The 18,425-nt window shown below is 39.8% G+C and overlaps 1 non-coding gene across 1 annotated transcript; it reads left to right on the top strand.

The window, feature by feature from the left end:
• Window positions 1-17,199: 17,199 nt before the first annotated feature.
• On the top strand, window positions 17,200-17,275 carry TRNAA-GGC (transfer RNA alanine (anticodon GGC)). Its single transcript has one exon. It is a non-coding gene; the product is annotated as a tRNA-Ala (tRNA).
• The last annotated feature ends 1,150 nt before the right edge of the window (window positions 17,276-18,425 follow it).

Here is an 18,425-nt window from a genome sequence, read left to right as displayed (position 1 = left end):
CCACTGTGCTCAGCAAGACCGAAAAGATGTTGTAAGGTACAAGGTTGGCAATCGGAAGCTGTGCCAGAGCTTGATTCTGGTCCATTAGAACACATGTGGGGGGCAGAATCGCATTTCTTTTCTCTGCAGGAAGTACAAATGCCTGCATTTGCTTCATCATCTCCTGAGGAAGGCCTATTTAAGTCACACATCTTGGGTTGGCAAACACAAGTGCTTCTATGTGTCAACCAAGGCAAAGAGAGTGTCGCTCACTGCTACGGTCAACAGCATCCTTAAGACTTAGTCTTGTGCTCCATCACAGCCCCAGCTTTGTGGGGGACACGTTTCAATGTTATCCATGAAAAGGGCATTGAATTTTGAGAGGTATGATCCAGTTCCTGATGCTCATGGTGGCCCAATGTGTACTCGTGGCAAAGAAGGTCATGTCTTTTATGTACTAAGCTGCTCTTCCTAAAGAAGGTATCTTCTTTACTGAACACTGTTTTCCGCCATAACTCGGTGGGCACTCTCCTTGGGGAGGGGAGAGAGAGACAGGGCAGTAAATCAGGGAGAAGGAGAAAACAGGAGGCAGAGAGGACACTGAGCAACATGCAGTTGAAATGAGTCCTTTTCTGGGCTTTTCTTTCTCCTGTTTTTCCAAACGTGCACACGTGCAGGCGGCTGCCGGGTGCTGCTCTGGGTTCCCCACTGCCTCTAGGTTGGCTCTCCAGTCTCCCATAGCTCAGATTTCCTGTCCTGTCCAGAATGGCAGGTCCAAGCCTAGGTTACAAGTCACTGTGGATCAGTGGGAAAGTGATACAGAAATGTAATTTGGTAATGGAAAGTCTCTTTGGCAGTTTGAGCCCAAACAGCAGGCAGCCAGGTGCAACAAAAGCCCAGACTTCAAGTCTATGTGGGCAGCTGAGGACTGCTGCTCTGCAGGTGACAGGCAGAAGGGCCTGCAATGTGAGGGGTAATGTGTGGAGGGAGAGGGCAGGCCTCTGTCTTTTCTCTGGGCCATGAGGAGTGGGAGAAGCTGTCAGGGTGTGCCCAGAATCCTGCGCTGTGTCCCCAGTGTGTGCCATCCCCAGGGACACAGGACTCTCAGTGCAAGCACCAGCTACAAATCTAGGAGGAAACCTCAGCAGCAGGAACCTGAACCCAGGGACTGGCAGACTACAGTGAGCCCTGTCCTCTTTTTGGCAGTGCCAGGGCCACATGGCTGTGCAGCTGGGTCCAGAAAATTTGGGGAGCCCCAGCAGTCTTCTTGGGTGACTCTGGTCCACAACAAGGCCTGGCAGATGACAAGGGCTTGGAGACCAGTGCAGTGGGTGCCCTAGGCTTGGTACAGCCTGAGGCATGTGGGATGGTTAAAGAGCCATCCCTCATAAGAGTGAACTTTGTAGAAACCATGGCCCTAGTGGTTCAGTGGGTGAAATGTTAGGGTAGAGTTGATGCCTGACATGGAGGGTCTTTTGGCAATGGAAACAGAGGACAAAATGATGGCCCTTCAGGTGCAGCTGTGCTCTGAGAGTACTGAGCCAGCAGGCCCTACAATTGGGTGAAGCATAAGGCCGCTTAAAGTCAGAAGCGCATTCTAGAGCGGCAGAGGGACACCATCCAGAGCATCCCTGGTTTCTGGGCCAAAGCAGTATCCTTGCACACACCCCCTGGGTAGGGCAGAGGGGAGAACAGAAAATAGGAAAAGGCATAGCTGGGTGAGGAGTAATGTGATGAGTGCTGAGCTGTGAGCAAAGAGCAGGGTGTGAGGTCAGCTGGAATATTTGGGGCCAGTCTGCAGGTGGGCGGGCAGAACTCAGGTGGAAAAGTATAATTTTCACAATGCACGTTTTAGAAAACACCTTGTCCAGGATATTTAAAGGAGGCTCCGAGATTGTTGACAGGCTTTGCTTTGCTTTGGTTTGGCCAAGATCTCAGTGGAAAATCATGGGTAGCCCCGACCAAGAATTTTCCTGTGTTCTCTAGTTTTATATCTAGTGTGGATTTTGTAAGGCAGCAGAGCTTGCTCCCAATCACCTTCTGCAGACAAGCACCCTTACAATGACTCTCTCACACACATGCCAGTGCAGAAACAGCCATGACACCTCTTGTGTTTTTTCAGAGTTTAAACAGAAACATAATCTCTACAACACAAAAACCTCTAGCAGCTGTGTGATGACACAGTTCAGGTGAATATGGTACATCCTTCCTCAGGCATTTCAAGAAACTGGAAGAGACCCACCACATGCAGGTGTGGTAAGCTCTGACTTGTCTGCACCAGCACACAAAAAAGTGGGCAGAGTCCAGAAGGGTCTGGCAAGAGGTTCCCATTAGAGAAGCATGGAGCGTCATGAGATGGGGAGGCCAAAGGCACCACTCTCGGGAGTCTGTGAGAGGCAAGGTGGATGATGAGCCAGTTGGAAGGGGGCCATGTGTGTAGTGTGTGTGCCTGGGCCAATAAGTTTCATTGTTGGCCTCAGTTTGGCTCTGTGGCTCTTACATCTCATCTTCCATTGCCTTTGTAATCTCCTTGACCAAAAGGCATCTTAAGAACAACCCACAGATATCAGCCATCATCAGTGAACAAGATGAAGAACTGCTGAACTACTTCCCCACCTTGGAGGTCAGACTGTGCAGCCAGAGATGCAGGCAGGAAGGAGCCTGGAAAGCCTGATGGGAAGGGTCTGAGCATGGAGACTGGCAGAGGGGAAATGGAATATTTCTGCTAGCAGGAAGGGTGACCACACTTTCACCTCGTGGCAGGTAAAAAAACTGGGCCACCCAAAATACACATGCGAATTGATGTTTTTCTTTCAGAACAACCCCTATTTTTGGAATGAGGTTATTATTAAGAATATTACCTCAGCCTTGCAGGTGAGAGATATTGCCCACCATGAGGGTTTGGTTAGAGCAATCAGATGGTAGGGGTTGGTTGTGCATGCTGTGCCAATAGAATACCATCCCAGCTCTGTTCTTCCAGGGTTTAGGTTGTAGTGCACTGGTTCTGGGATTATGAACATGGTGTCCCCAGCCACAGGCATGACACAACCAGCATTAACTTCTTCAGCTGGTTGTCTGAACACAACCTGTCAGGGTGAAGCTGATTGCAGAGGTGGGTCTTCTCAGGCTATGATCAGGAGTGGTGATGGAGGCCTGGGGACATGGGGAGTGACCTATGCCTGTTCTTTTTGACTCTGTTTTCTGTCGCAGATCATCACAGAAGACCTGTGACACAATCCTCTGCAGCATTACCCGAGGGACACACTCCCCAGAGAAGGACTGTGCAGGAGTACATGCTTGTGAGTGGTACAAGAACAGGGTGTTGAAACATGAGTACTGGCACTAAGTAATGTCCGTTCAGGCACAAATGTGGATAATGTCATTCCATTAACCTGGAAGGTACCTGTGGGTCTCGGGGCTTTGCTGTGTTGACAGAAAGACTGTGAAAGGCCCTAGAGGAAGATAAGTGAAGGGCAAGTATCATGGTTCTTTGCCAAGTTTGTGCAGTGGTATTTTCAGAGCATTCATTTACAAGGTAGGCCACATGCCATTCTCTCAGCTTCTTTTTTTCTAGGTTTTGCCTCTGCCAGCAAACTCCTAGACACCTGGGCTTCACTTGTTGTCAGTGTTTCTAATTCACATTCTATCAGATATTGAATTGACCCAATACCATCCCTCACACATGCCCACCAGACTGCCAATGGCATCAGACTCTCTGAAGGGCAATATTGAGAAAGAGGGATAATGAAAACAGGGTGTCACAAAAGGCAGCTTTGTGGACATGGACACAATGGGATGTAGTGTAACTCACACAATGTTGGTTCCATGGCAGTGCCTATAAGGGTGAGTGTGTGCGTGTAAATTTTGTGTTTGTTTTGTGTGTGTGCACATGCTATGGCATAATCTGGTTATGGAGAGGAACACATCTAAGCATCAAACTGCCGGGGGGTTTGTGTTTGGGTGGGTGGAAGGGTCTGGACAGAGTCTGCCCACAACAGTGATGATGAAGGATTCTGTGTGGCTCTTGTGCACAGAATAACCAAGGATGAAAGGATGGCCAGGGGAAGATCCAGAGTGCTTAAATGACCTCACTGGAGTGACCCTGAATGAGAAAGAAAAGTGTACAAGTGTTTCCATCTCTGTGTTGTTTGTAGCTGTGATGTGATGTCTTGTTGAGTAGATGACATCAAGGGGGACAGTTAAAGCAGCTGCTCCTGAAATCCTTTTAGAGTTGCAGAAGGTCAGACATTCATGGTTGGGTCCAAGAGTCCTGGGTTGTTAAAGGTTAGTTGTGTAACATGGAATTGTGTGAGAATAAGAGGAAAGATCAGAATGACTGCTGATCAGGACACTTATACCTGGGCAGGAGACAGTCCCTTATTACAGTCTCAGAATACAGAAGCCTGACACTAGTTTCTAACCCTTTGGACCACATGACCTTTGTCTTGGCATAATTACCAGAAGCCCCTTTTGCTGCAACAACCATGGTGCAAACCTGACTCACATAGAGAGACTTGCTGAATCTCTTTTGCATCAAAATATGTCCCTTATCTCTGGTACAGGGTGAAATATGTAATAATTGACAGAATAGTGGATAAGAAAGAGCTCTTCTTAAGGAAAGGCTTTGGTGCAGTAAGAAATTATGCTGAAGCTGACAGTCCAATTGTATGTTTATAAGCCATGACATGGGGCAGTAAATTCACTTGTCAAAACTTAAATGGACATTTAAGCAAATTTAGAAGTCCAGTGCCATGCTACAATTTTTCTGAGAATAAAGGAAAGCTTATTAGCCAGTATCTGAGGACTCACAAATATTTTCAACCAAAGGTTTCACTCATGTACCCTGTTTTGAGTGTACCTAGAAAAAATATTTATGTATAACCCTAATGAGTGAATGACTGAGAATGTTATAATTTTATAGGATAAGCCTTGGTTGGTTGGTTCAATTGTAGAACATCAACTTTGCATGTGGATGTCTTGGGTTTGCTTTCCAGTCAGGGCAAACAGGAAAAGCACTCATTTTCTTTGCAACCCTTCTCATTTTTTTTCTCTCCATCTTTCTTTTCCCCTCCTGCAGGCAAGGCTCCATTAGAGCAAAGTTGGTATGGGTGTTTATGATGGCTCCATGGCCTTTGTCTCAGGTGTTAGAATGGCTCTGGTTTCAATGGAGTAATGTCCAGATGGGCAAAGCATTGCCCCTAGTGGACATGCCCTGTGGAACCTGGTCATGCACATTCTGGAGTTTGTCTCTCTGCCTCTTTTCTTCTCACTTCAAAAAAATATAAAAAATTAAAAAATAACAATTTTCTAGAATAAGCTTTTTATTGTTTCCAAAGTAGAACTTGCTGTTTAATTGACAGAACCTGTCTTCAGTCTACTATTAGACTCTGATTGTAAAATTAATCTTTGTGCACTTCTGGATGGTCATATTTAAGTCAGACCCAATATAGCCAAAAACTGGTCAGAAAACTGTTTGTTTCCTGTGTGAGAAATACCACAGGATTTTGATTGTAAATATTGGGGTCCTGATTTTGTTGGCCTTTTGGGGAGGTTGAAAATAAAAATGACAAATGTTTTTCAGTCCTAGGGAGCTGGCTATGTTACTGATTAGAAAAAAAAGGAGGAATTTTTAGAGATAAAGAAAAGAAATAATTAGTGAGAAACTTTATTTGTTTTTTCTAACCATGCATGCATTTATTAAACTTATCATAAACTAAGACTCATGGACATAGAGAAAAGTGAAGTGGTTACTATGAAAATGTGGATGTTGGGTAAGGGTTTTTGGGAAGAGAGCAAAGAGGAACAAGTACATATGGTGACGGAACATGATTTGACTTTGATTGATTGGTATACAACACAATAAAAAGTTCAAATGCTATAGAAATGTTCACCTGTATTCTATGTACTCTTCTGTTTCAATGTCACACTGTTAAAATATTTTCATTTTCTCTTTATTACCTTCTTCTTCTTTACTTTTTTTCTTCTCTTCTTCTTCTTCATTATTATTATTACACTGAAAAAAACTGTTTTTTTTCTTTTTTGTTTCGTGAGGTTTTAGAACTGTTTCTATATACTTCTGCATCAGTGATTAGAAATCTGAAATCTGAGAGTGACGTCACGGAAATGGCACCGTGAGCAGCGCATCCGACAGATCTCCCCAAAATCTCAACAAATTTATCAACTAGAAACAGAAAAATTTATCCTCAGAGCATTCCGAAGCTCCACACACACTGAAAGCGAAAGGACTGTTATCACTTGAATCTGAGAGATGAGTCACAGCTGACGGTGTGAAGAAAGCTAACTACCGCAAGGATGTTCATTCAAGCCGAGGAGGGAGTACGCCTGTGGTGAGTCAACCCACACGTGCAACTTCCCGCCCACACTCGGGAGCGGCAGCCTGGGTGCTGGTGGCAGCTGGCGTGCCCTGAGAAACCGTGTGTGCACCCTGTGCCATGGTCTGGTTGCAAAGCAAGCTCTCCTACACCACCAGCATCCCCAGCGGCCTGCACACTGCGAGGGAAAGTCCCCAGCCACCGGCGTACCCTGAGAAACTGCGTGCACCCTGTGCCGCGGTCCGGTCACAGAGCGAGCTCTCTTACACCAACAGTGTCCCCAGCGGCCCATGCACTATGAGTGAGGGTCCCCAGCCACCAGTGTGCCCTGAGAGACCGCGCGCGCGTGCGTCCCATGCCTTGGTCCAGGAGAGGCACTAAGGCTGTCTTCTCCATTCCGGAGATTCTCTCCGTGGGCGGGGCACCTCACCCAGCCATTCAAGCTAACAATCAATGTTGGAGGAGGGGCGCGCAGGCAGCCTGAAATACTTTCTGGAGCACAGCTGCAGATCCAATCACTGAAATTAGATTAACCCACGAAATCTGCGCACCCACGGGGCTCTAATTGATAGGATCTCTCTCAGTTCAGCGATCCAAGACAAGAGGCGTGATATTTTTCAGTGCCTCTCGCTAAAGGGGCAGGGGCAACTTCTGATTGACAGAGCCTCCATATTCAGGGATATACGCTAACAAGAAGGACTTGGCAGATATTAAGATCTATATAGCAAGCAGCGACTAGTGCCTCTTCTTCCCAGCCAAAATAGGTTACAAAGTGTCGAAAGCCTGGGTCGAGTGGTCCAACTGAATGCTAGGCGCTGAACAGTCACCTTGAAAACAATTGACTCCCAGCCCCACCTGATTACGCTGGAGGCTCTGACTGCCAGAGCCTTACCCAGAGCTTTGCGCTGAGTGAGGATAGAGTGGGGATTTCCCAGCTCTTTGAGCCTCTTACTCCCCAGACAGAAGCAGTGGCAGCCTCATAACTGGATCACCAGGCTGCTAATTCAGGAAGGGGAGACTAGGAGAGAGACTCCAGGAAAGCAAACTCTCTCATTGTTGGACTCTGCAAACGCCAACAAGCCTTGACTACCAGTGAGACTAAAGCCAATTATATGACATTGCCATAGAATCCCATCAACTGCAAATCCCTACCTAAGCGTGACACAGGGGCAGAGCCTGCGGTACAGAGTCACCGACTAGGAAGAGGAAGAGAAAAGAAAAAGGAAGAAGTTAACCTCTCAAAATCAAGAAAAATCCACAGACTTTATAACTTGTTCCACAAATTCTTCGTTGTTGTTGTTTCTTTCTTCTATCTTATTGCCTTTATTATTATTTCTATTTCCTCACCTCGGTCCTTTTATTCTCTGCCCATCTTATGCTTCCCTTTTCTTGAACTACACTACCCATGAGTGTTACATTTTATCTCTTTCTTCATCCTTACTCTCCTTTAGGGTTACACTCCAAAACCCTTAACTCTCACTCTCTCCCCTTTTGTATTTTTTTTCTTCCTTTTTTTCTTTCTTCGCTTCTCTCTTTTTCTTATTTTTTCATTTCTATTCATTTCTTCTTTTCTCCTTTTACTTTTCCACCCATTCAATCCTCAATCATGAACAAATTATTTAATTTGGGACTCAAGTTTTTTTTTGGTTTTATTTTATTTTTTTGCTTTTGTTTTGGTTTACCTTTGTTTTTGTGGCATTTTGGGTACTTATTACATTGCTTTTTAACTCACTAGCACTCCTCCCAACCCAAGGTCTCCATTGTAGTTAGTCTTTGCTCCACTTAATACAACAGATTTTTACTTATTTTTATTTTTTCTTCTTTAATTATTATTGTTTTTTCTCTCCTTTTTTCTGTTTCCCTCTTACCCCTCTCATTATATCTCTTAGTCAACCATCACTTACAAGCAAATCATTTTATGCTTGTCAAAGATTTCCTCTTTTTTTTTTTTTTTGCATTTAGTAGGTCCCTACACCCTTTTTTGCCCCTTGAACTCTTCACCCTAAATCAGGCCCTCTGTTATAGGCAGTTTTTGTTCCGTTTAGCATAATATAATTCACAGGTCATCACGACATTTCCCTAAGGAGTGGAGAGGAGAAGAAAAGAAGAAAGAAAAAAGGGGGAAATAATAAATTATTACTGTTTTATTACTAGTTTTTTTTTGTGGGGTGTTTTTTCTTTTTTTTCCTTTTTATTCTTTATTAATTCTAATTAATACTATTAACAAGACCACCCTCACATGCCAATAAGAAAAAGGAAATTGAATATTATGGATACAAAAGATAGAGAGGTAACACAAATAGATGTGGAAAAATCTATGGAGAAAAGATTTAAGATATTGGAAGCCTTGGAGCCAAATGACATAGAATTTAAAATAGACATCTTAAAAATACTCAGAGATATACAAGAAAACACAGAAAGGCAATTGAGGGAGATCAGAAAACAACTCAATGATCACAAAGAATATATTACCAAGGAAATTGAAACTATAAAAACAAATCAAACAGAAATGAAAAACTCAATTCATGAGCTGAAAAACGAGGTAACAAGCTTAGCTAATAGAACAGCCCTGATAGAAGATAGGATTAATGAAATAGAAGACAAGCAACTTGAGGCACAACAGAGAGAAGAAGAAAGAGACTCAAAAATAATAAAAAACAAGAAAGCCCTACAGGAATTGTCTGACTCCATCAGAAATAATAACAAAAGAATAATAGGTATATCAGAGGGAGAAGAGAAAGAAAATGAAATGGAGAATATACACAAACAAATAATAGATGAGAACCTCCAAAGCCTGTGGAAATAACTAAAGCCTCAAATTCAAGAAGCAAACAGAACACCGAGTTTTCTTAACCCCAACAAATCCACACCAAGGCACATCATAATGAAGATGACACAAACCAATGACAAAGAAAAAATTTTCAGGCAGCCAGGGAAAAAAAGAGTACAACATATAAAGGAAGGCCTATTAGATTATCATCAGATTTCTCAGCAGAAACTCTACAAGCTAGAAGAGAGTGGACCCCAATATTTAAAACCCTGAAAGAGAGGAACTTTCAGCCAAGAATACTATACCCATCAAAGCTATCCTTCAAGTATGAAGGAGATATAAAAACATTCACAAATACAGAAAAGGTGAGGGAATTTATCATCAGAAAGCCCCCACTCCAGGAAATACTAAAGGGGGTTTCCCAACCACATTCAAAGAACAAAAGAAAACAAAACCACAAGTAACAGCTCCACCAAGAAAAGAATAAAACCAAACTTAAACTGTGACAACAAAAGAAAAAAAGGGGGGAAAGGATGAAGATTAACAGTAGCAAAGGACGATGAAGCGCAGAAATTCTCATAAGATAGGGTACTACAATGAATATGGTAGGTACCCTTTTCATTACTTAATGGTAACCACCCTTGAAAAAACCACCACAAAAACACTTGACTTAAAAAAGGTAGCAACAGAGGAAAGAAGTATGGAATACAAACAAACAAAAATGATAGAAAAACAAAAGAGAAGAATCAAACAAGATACAAAAATAACAGAAAGTAATTTATAAAATAGCAATAGGGAACCCACAAGTGTCAATAATTACACTAAATGTAAATGGATTAAACTTACCAATAAAAAGACACAGAGTAGCAGAATGGATTAAAAAAGAAAATCCAACTGTATGATGCCTACAAGAAACTCATCTAAGCATCAAGGATAAAAACAAATTCAAAGTGAAAGGCTGGAAAACATACTCCAAGCAAACAACACCCAAAAAAAAGCAGAGTAGCAATACTCATATCCAATAATGCTGACTACAAGACAGAAAAAGTACTCAGAGACAAAAATGGTCATTTCATAATGATTAAGGGGACACTGAATCAAGAAGACATAACAATCCTTAATATATATGCACCAAACCAAGGAGCACCAAAATATATAAGACAGCTACTTATTGACCTTAAAACAAAAACTGACAAAAATACAATCATACTTGGAGAACTCAATACACCGCTGACGACTCTAGATCGATCATCCAAACAGAGAATCAATAAAGATATAGTGGCCTTAAATGAAATACTAGAACACCTGGATATGATAGACATCTACAGGACACTTCATCCCAAAGCAACAGAGTATACATTTTTCTCTAGTGTACATGGAACATTCTCAAGAATTGACCATATGTTGGGCCACAAAGACAATATCAGCAAATTTAGAAAAATTGAAATTGTACCAAGCATATTCTCTGATCACAAAGCCTTTAAACTAGAATTCAACTATAAAAAAAAGGGCAAAAACCCACAAAATTGTGGAAACTAAACAACATACTTCTAAAAAATGAATGGGTCAAAGAAGAAATAAGCGCAGAGATCAAAAGATATATACAGACAAATGAAAATGAAAATACGACATATCAGAATCTCTGGGATGCAGCAAAAGCAGTAATAAAAGGAAAGTTCATATCACTTCAGGCCTATATGAACAAACAAGAGAGAGCCCAAATAAACCACTTAACTTCACACCTTAAGGAGCTAGAAAAAGAACAAAGACAACCCAAAACCAGCCAAAGAAAGGAGATAATAAAAATCAGAGCAGAAATAAACGAAATAGAGAACAGAAAAACTATAGAAAAAAATCAATAAAACAAGGAGCTGGTTCTTTAAAAAGATCAACAAAATTGACAAACCCTTGGCAAGACTCACCAAGGAAAAAAGGCACAGGACTCAAATAAGTAAAATCCAAAATGAAAGAGGAGAGATCACCACAGACATCATAGATATACGAAGAATTATTGTAGAATACTATGAAAAACTATATGCCACCAAATACAACAATCTAGAAGAAATGGATAAATTCCTAGAATAATACAACCTTCCTAGACTGAGTCATGAAGAAGCAGAAAGCCTAAACAGACCAATCAGCAGGGAAGAAATAGAAAAAACTATTAAAAACCTCCCCAAAAATAAAAGTCCAGGCCCAGACGGTTATACTAGTGAATTCTATCAAACATTCAAAGAAGACTTGGTTCCTATTCTACTCAAAGTCTTCCAAAAAATTGAAGAAGAAGCAATACTTCCAAACACATTTTATGAGGCCAACATAACCCTCATACCAAAACCTGGCAAGGATGGCACAAAGAAAGAAAACTACAGACCAATATCTCTAATGAATACAGATGCTAAAATACTAAACAAAATACTGGCAAATCGAATACAACAACATATTAAAAAATAATACATCATGATCAAGTGGGATTCATCCCAGAATCTCAAGGATGGTTCAACATATGTAAAACGGTTAACGTAATACACCATATCAACAAAGCAAGGAACAAGAACCACATGATATTATCAATAGATGCAGAAAAGGCTTTTGATAAAATACAACGCAATTTTATGTTTAAGACTCTCAACAAAATGGGTATAGAAGGAAAATATCTCAACATGATAAAGGCCATATATGATAAACCATCAGCCAACATCATATTAAATGGCATAAAACTGAGGACTTTCCACCTTAAATCAGGAACAAGACAGGGTTGTCCACTCTCTCCACTCTTATTTAACGTGGTGCTAGAAGTTCTGGCCACAGCAATCAGACAAGACAAAGAAATAAAAGGCATCCATATCAGAAAAGAAGAAGTAAAGGTATCACTTTTTGCTGATGATATGATCCTATACATCGAAATCCCAAAGGACTCCACAAAAAGATTACTAGAAAAAATATACCAATACAGTATGGTCGCAGGATACAAAATTAACATACAAAAGTCCATAGCCGTTCTATATGCCAACAATGAAATATTAGAAAACGAACTCAAAAAAATAATCCCCTTCACGATTGCAACAACAACAAAAAAATACCTAGGAATAAACATAACAAAGAATGTAAAGAACCTATATAACGAAAACTACAAGGCATTGTTAAGAGAAATAGAAAAAGACACATTGAGATGGAAAAATACTCCTTGTTCTTGGATAGGAAGAATAAATATAATTAAAATGGACATATTACACAAAGCAATATATAAATTTAATGCAATTCCCATCAAAATTCCTATGACATTTTTTAAAGAAGTGGAGCAAAAAATCACCAGATTTATATGGAACTATAAAAAACCGCGAATAGCCAAAGCAATCCTAAGGAAAAAGAATGAAGCTGGGGGCATTACAATACCTGACTTTAAACTATATTATAGGGCCACAGTAATCAAAACTGCATGGTATTGGCAGAAAAATAGACACTCAGACCAATGGAACAGAATAGAAAGCCCAGAAATAAAACCACATATATATGGTCAAATAATCTTTGATAAAAGGATGAACAACACAAAATGGAGAAAAGAAAGCCTCTTCAACAAATGGTGTTGGGAAAACGGGAAAGCCACATGCAAAAGAATGAAACTCGACTACAGCCTGTCCCCGTGTACCAAAATTAATTCAAAATGGATCAAAGACCTAAATATAAGATCTGAAACAATAAAGTACATAGAAGAAGACATAGGTACTAAACTCATGGACCTGGATTTTAAAGAACATTTTATGAACTTGACACCAATGGAAAGAGAAATGAAGGCAAAGATAAATAAATGGGACTACATCAGAATAAAAAGTTTTTGCTCAGCAAGAGAAACTGATATCAAAATAAACAGACAGCCAACTAAATGGGAACTGATATTTTCAAACAACAGCTCAGATAAGGGCCTAATATCCAAAATTTACAAAGAACTCATAAAACTCAAAAACAAACAAACAAACAATCCAGTAAAAAAATGGGAAGAGGACATGAACAGACATTTCTCCCAGGAAGAAATACAAATGGCCAATAGATATATGAAAAGATGCTCAGTTTCATTAGTTATTAGAGAAATGCAAATCAAAACTGCAATGAGATACCACCTCACCCCTGTTAGATTAGCTATTATCAACAAGACGGGTAATAGCAAATGTTGGAGAGGCTGCGGAGAAAAGGGAACTCTCATCCACTGTTGGTGGGACTGTAAAGTAGTACAACCATTATGGAGGAAAGTATTGTGGTTCCTCAAAAAACTGCAAATAGAACTACCTTATGACCCAGCAATCCCTCTACTGGGTATATATCCCAAAACCTCAGAAACATTGATACATAAAGACACATGTAGCCCCATGTTCATTGCAGCATTGTTCACAGTGGCCAAGACATGGAAACAACCAAAAAGCCCTTCAATAGAAGACTGGATAAAGAAGATGTGGCACATATACACTATGGAATACTATTCAGCCATAAGAAATGATGACATCAGATCATTTACAGCAAAATGGTGGGATCTTGATAACATTATACGGAGTAAAATAAATAAATCAGAAAAAAACAAGAACTACATGATTCCATACATTGGTGGAACATAAAATCGAGATTAAGAGACATGGACAAGAGTGTGGTGGTTACCAGGGTTGGGTTGAGGGAGGATGCAGGAGGGAGGGAGGGAAAGAGTTAGGGGGAGGGGGAGGGGCACAGAGAAAACTAGACAGAGGGTGACGGAGGACAATCTGACCCTGGGCAAGGGGTATGGAACATAATTTAATGACAAGATAACCTAGACATGTTTTCTTTGAATATATGTACCCTGATTTATTAATGTCATCCCATTAACATTAATAAAAAAATCACAGAACATAAAAAAATAAAATAAAATAAAAGAAATCTGAAATCTATTTTTTGGTGTATGCTCTAGCTTTTATGCAATTTAATTTCATATAACTTCTGTTAATGGCATGCATTGGTTTTTAAATTGGAGTTAAAGGGCAATAACTCTAGTATTGAACCTAACCACAAAACAATTAATGTTTTACAAACATCACTTTTACATAATTGTAGTTGCTTTTAAATAATTTTATCTGGTTATCACACCCTCTTATTTTGTTGTATGATTGAATCATGCCTTCTTCAAGTAGGCATAAATTTAAGAGTAGTCCTGACACCTTCAGTTATATATGTGTATACACTTCAAAGTCAAAGGCAGAATATTTCATCATTTGTGACATGAGCATATAATGCCTATTTTCAAGTTCCACTTGGCAATCAAGAAAAAAATTGGACTCCTCATATTATGTGTCATAATTTTGAGGAAATACTTCTTGACTTGACAAAAAAAAACACACAAAAAATGCTGTTTGTTATTCCAATGGTTTGTCGTGAACCTAAGAAACACAGCAGTGATTATTATTTCTGTCTGATCCATACAAAGGCCGTCAGCAAAGAATAAAGGCATATGAAAGCATACCCTAAAATTTTTCAGCAATGCAACCTATCCACCCTCTGAGTCACTCCCAGTTTCAGTTTTCAGTGGTTTATTTCTTTTTCGGATAGAAAAAGTGAACAAGGTGATCAAGTATATTTTCATAAGATGAATGAGGAAATAGGTATAGAATCTGAAGGGTCTTCTTCTGATTCCAACCAGTCATTAACCCCTCATTAGTTTAGCCAACCCAAATTGAATGACTTACTAAGAATGACATAAAAATTGTCCTCGACTTTCTGAAGTATGCGGAGCATAACTATGTCATTTGCGTGTATCTTAAAATGGTAAATTTTCTTGCCCTTGCCAGTTGGCTCAGTGGTAGAGCATTGGCCTGGCATGCAGAAGTCCTGGGTTTGATTCCCGCTGGGCACACAATAGAAGTGCCCATCTGCTTCTCCACCCCTCCCTCTCTTCTTCATCTCTGTTTCTCTCTTTCTCTCCTGCAGCCGAGGCTCAATTGGAGCACAAATGGCCCAGGCACTGATGATGGCTCTGTGGCCTTTGTCTCAGGCACTAGAATGGCTCTGGATGCAATAGAGTGATGGCCCAGAGGGGCAGAGCATCGCACCCTAGCAGGCATGCCAGGTGGATCCCAGTCGGGCGCATGAAGGAGTCTGTCTGACTGCCTCCCTGTTTCCAGCTTTGGAAAATGCAAAAAAAAAAAAAAAAAAAAAAAAAAGGAATAAAAGAAAAAAAATGGTAAATCTACTGCTAGAATAATGGGAGGTTTCACAAAGTAACCTTGCTTTCTGTTTTTGTGGGACAGCCGACCTCAGTAGAAACACTGGACACAGAGGAGTGGTTAAAATGTGAAGGTCTGGAAGTATGGATGCAAAATATTGTAACTGAACATGTAGTTACTCGAGAAGGATCACTTCACTTCAAAGTTGTCTTAATAAAGCAGTTTGTTCAGTCTTTGCATAGAAAAAAAGATTGCTTTCAACATACTATTTCTGCTTTATCTTTCAAGACAATAAAAGTAGGTATATTTCATGGACCAAAAATTTGAACCCTCATACATGATGGAAATTTGACAGGAAGATGAATAAAAAGGAGAAAGCAGCATGACAATTTTTGTGTCATTTACAAAGAACTTCCTTGGCAACAAAAAAGCAGGAAACTATGAACTTCTGGTTCAAAGAATGCTGTTGTCTTACTGAGACATTGGATGTAACACGAGCATTAACATTCACTTCCTGAACAATCACGTTATTCAGTTTCCAGAAAATCTTGGATCTGTTTATGATCAGCAAACTACTGCTGAAGCATCAAATGAGATTATTTTAGCAAGTACATAAATGCAAAAGATACAAATGCAAATTTCTTCCTGACTAGAATTTAAATAAGTTTTGTGAATATTTAAACATTAAAATAAGTTTTTTAATATGTTCTATTCTGAAATTGTAGAAAAATTCTTATGCAGTCATATCTTTTAGTGTATTAGTGTATTTAGTGCATTATATAAATTATTATATTTTCACAAAGATGATGCCCAAGAAGACATTCTATTTTATTATGTTAAACTATATGTTTAAAATTTTACAATAAGATGAAATTCTAAAATCTTGAATTGCAAAAAGCAGTAGCTTATAAAAAAACTAATGTCAGATTTGAGATCAGCACCCTCTAATTAGGAAAGAAGAAGTGTTTTTGTGAATGCAACAAAAATTTGGTTTCCCAGTGTTATTAAAGTGAGAGGCAGGGAGGCAGAGAAAAATTTTAATTAGTGCCCCACTGGGATCCACCTAGCATTTCCCTTACAGATGATGGTCTTGTCCATGGTAATATTGCTCCGTTGTTCAGGAACCAAGTTTTTCTCAGTGTTTGATGCAAAGGCAATGGAGACATTCTCAGTCTCCAGAGAACTTGTTCCAATCAAACCATGGTAGAAGGTGGGAAAGAGATAGAGAGGGCAGATGATCAATGAGAGAAGGAGGGTAACTGAAGCAGATGGTTACTTCTCCTGTGTTCCCTGACTGGGAATTGACATGCAAGACACTTATATATATGTTAAGCTGAGGCTCCACAACTGACCAGGGCCAAAGTTAATTTTCTAAATAAAATTTTTTAAAAATAATAATAATAAAGTAAAAACTTAAAACAAAATATAAAAAAATAAAAAATAAAATACAACCAGAAAATATTTTAAAATAATTGCAACAATAAAATAAATGTACTAACAAGGTGAGCTTATAAAAAATATCTATAAAAAAATAAAGAAATTTTTGCACAACAAGAGGACCCCTACCTGAGGTCAGTTTAGACATAAGAAATCCTGGGTAAAGATACTCAATTTAGGACTTCTGATGCTGGAGTATAAAATATAGTCCAGAGGTACTTCATGTATACAATGGCATATTACACAGCCAAAAGAAATGAAAACACATTTGACATTTACAGCGTGATGGACTTTAAGAACATTAAATCTTAATAATCATAATATGTAAGTGAGAGAAAGCTACAACCTATATAATTACACATAGGGGGAATATAAAACTGAAACTCCTTGACAAAGAAAAAAATAAATAACTTATCTGGGGGTAATGGGTTGAGGAGAAATTAAACACACTAGGACATTCTGAGCCAAATAAAGACCTCTGATTAAAACAAATCAAACAGCCCTGGCTGGTTGGCTCAGCGGTAGAGCGTCGGCCTGGCGTGCCGGAGACCCGGGTTCGATTCCCGGCCAGGGCACATAGGAGAAGCACCCATTTGCTTCTCCACCCCCCATCCTTCCTCTTTGTCTCTCTCTTCCCCTCCCACAGCCAAGGCTCCATTGGAGCAAAGATGGTTCGGGCGCCGGGGATGGCTACTTGGCCTCTGCCCCAGGCACTAGAGTGGCTCTGGTCGCGGCAGAGCGATGCCCCGGAGGGGCAGAGCATCGCCCCCTGGTGGGCAGAGCGTAGCCCCTGGTGGGCGTGCCAGGTGGATCCCGGTCGGGCGCATTCAGGAGTCTGTCTGACTGTCTCTCCCCGTTTCCAGTGTCAGAAAAAAAAATACAAAAAAAAAATTTGTATATATTTTTTGATTTTTGAATTTCCACTTTTTTATTAGATTTCTTCACTTTTTTCCTGCAATTGAAATCTATTCAAAGATTTATGATCAGTTAATATGCTTTGTATTATTTCAATCTTCCTGAATTTATTGATTTGTGTGTGTGTGTGTGTGTGTGTGTGTGTGTGTGTGTGTGTGTGTGTGATTCAGCATGCGGTCAAATCTTAAAAACGTTTCGTGCACACTGAAGAAGAATGTACAATCTGACATTTTGGAATTAAATATCCTGAAAATATTTATTATGTTCATTTGGTCCAGTGTGTTATTTAAGGCCAATATTTCTTTATCAATTATTTTGTTTGGAAGCTCTATCTAAAGCCATCAATAAATGATGAGTTCTCCAAGTATGATTGTGTTTTTGTCTGCTTCTGGTTTTAGGTCAGTTAATATATGTCTTATATATTTTGGTGATCCCTGGTTGGTGCAGATGTATTAAGAAGTGTTGTGTCTTCTTGATACAATGTTTTTTAATTAAATATACATCTTTGGCTCTGGTTATCTTTGTTATCTTGAAGTCAGTGTTGTCTGATATTAGTATGACTACACCTGCTTTTCTTTGGATATTATTTACTTAGAGAATCATTTCACAACTTTTTATTTATAGTTATATGTGTTCTGTTCTTCATGTCTGGTTGAATGACCCACTCATGCAGTGGGGGTTTTCTGGTAATAAATTCTTTCAGCCTCTGTATATCTTCAAATGATTGATTTCTTCTTCACATTTAGACAGCTTTGATGGATATAGTATTCTTGGCTGGCATTCCTCTCTTGTTAGTACTCTGGGTGTTTG

The sequence above is a fragment of the Saccopteryx leptura genome, unplaced genomic scaffold, assembly GCF_036850995.1.
Source record: "Saccopteryx leptura isolate mSacLep1 unplaced genomic scaffold, mSacLep1_pri_phased_curated manual_scaffold_28, whole genome shotgun sequence".
Lineage (NCBI taxonomy): Eukaryota > Metazoa > Chordata > Mammalia > Chiroptera > Emballonuridae > Saccopteryx > Saccopteryx leptura.
Note: the sequence above shows the minus strand (reverse complement) of the source record. Positions and strands in the feature narration are given on the sequence as shown.